Below are 1808 nucleotides of genomic sequence, written 5' to 3'. Positions count from 1 at the left end.
ATAAGGGGTTAACCATAAGTTGTCCAGGGTATGTGAAGCTGACAAGGAGGAAAGAGCAGGCTCATCAATTAATTGTTCAGTACAAAACAATGGCATGGACTTCTCAGGTAAGGATCTAAAACCGCATGTTGCAGTTCTACCCGGAGGGCATTGTATTCCACCCCAGTGGCCTGTGAACAGCATATTCAAATGAAGCCAGAGTAGGATCATTTTAATGACACCCCCCCAAGTGAATTACTCTTCATTGAGTTATATTGTAACAGAATCTCATTTGAAGCTTCACACAGATTCGACTTCTCCCTCTCATGTCTCGGGTTTTATGCAGAGACCCATGAAGATAACAGATTTCCAGCGGTACGGAGCATCCACCTCTTGAAAGCCACCACCCTGCACCTCAGAGTGTCAGGCTGGGCCTGGTTTCACAGAACTCCCAGCGAAACTTTGTAGATGCTGTAAAAAAAGGGCCATTAGAGAGCTACTTCCCCCTGCCAGGTCTTAGCTCCTCCTGGCCCTAGCAAGTGGAAGGCCACGACCAAGTCTTGGTCACCCATGCTGCACTACAGACAGTCCCTACGTCATTGCTGGGAAATCCCCAAGAATGGCTTTCTTCCATGCCTGGGTTAGAAATGGGTTGACTAAAGAATCTACAAAGAAAGGCAGTCTATTTGCCCTCGCTTCTTTCTAGCTCGGGGAAATTCAGTTTTCCACAGGCCTGAGGTACCTTGGTTGTGCCCAGTAGCCCTGGAACAGTTTCTGGAGTGAGGGTGCTGAACAGCACCCATGCCCCTTATCTCTGTCTGCACCACTCACCACCCCTCGAGCTGGGGCCAGCAGCTGGGACCCCACATGCAGGGAAGCATGCCATGGGATGGGCAGCCAAGTAGGACTCCAGACCTGAACAGGGCGTGCGTGGAGGATTGGGGCCCAGCGGGATAAGGCTGGCAGGGGGGGGGGAGGGGAATCAGCGGCCAACTGTGGGGCCAAGTCGGGGCTGGCGGTGGAGCTGAGTGGGAAGCTGGTAGCAGAGCCCCCCAGGCCACAGGGCCAGCACACTAGGCAGCAGGGCTATGAAGCTGGGATGCCCAATACCTGAGGGAGTGGCAGCATTCCCTGCACGCCTAGTTCCCACGCCTATGGTTGTGCCATTCACAGGCGTGTACTTGAGGTCCCACGATTGTTTTTGCTGCACATCAGTGGCTGAGTAAAGCAAATCCATCCCAAAAGCACAATTACTATACCTCAGCCTGCCATAATCTTGACATTGTCTCTATTTTCCTTCCCTTCCCTCTCTCCTGATTGCTTTACCATTCTCTTTGGCTTCAAGACTCCAGTTTCCCACTGTGCACCACTTGGAAATCTCCTAAAATATCATGTCCTGTGTTTGGCCAAAAAAAAAAAAAAAATCCCTTCTTTCCTGCTATAAGATCTCCAGGAGTTTCAAAAGCTCAGCTGAGTCAGCATAGACCCAGCTAAATAGTTAGCTCTGGAGTAGACATCCAGAATCACAGGTCCCTAAAGAAGGGATGCTAGTCACACTCGGGTATTTAAGGAGATCTACTCAATAACCTATGTCATTCCTTCCCCACTTGCAGTTTTCTTGCAGCAACCCATCCTCATATAAATATGAAGTGGTTACAAAACATACAATAATGGTAATTAATTCTGTTACATGCTATCAGAGCAGCCCCTACTCTTCAGAGCCTAGTCTATTAGGGTATGTCTACACTACCCCGCTAGTTCAAACTAGCGGGGTAGTGTAGACATACCCTTAGAGAGAGAGTCAAGAAACACCAAGATCTAGGGGAAAG

This window comes from Pelodiscus sinensis, chromosome 5, assembly GCF_052426305.1.
Source record: "Pelodiscus sinensis isolate ZL-2025 chromosome 5, ASM5242630v1, whole genome shotgun sequence".
Lineage (NCBI taxonomy): Eukaryota > Metazoa > Chordata > Testudines > Trionychidae > Pelodiscus > Pelodiscus sinensis.
This window is presented reverse-complemented; position numbering follows the sequence as displayed.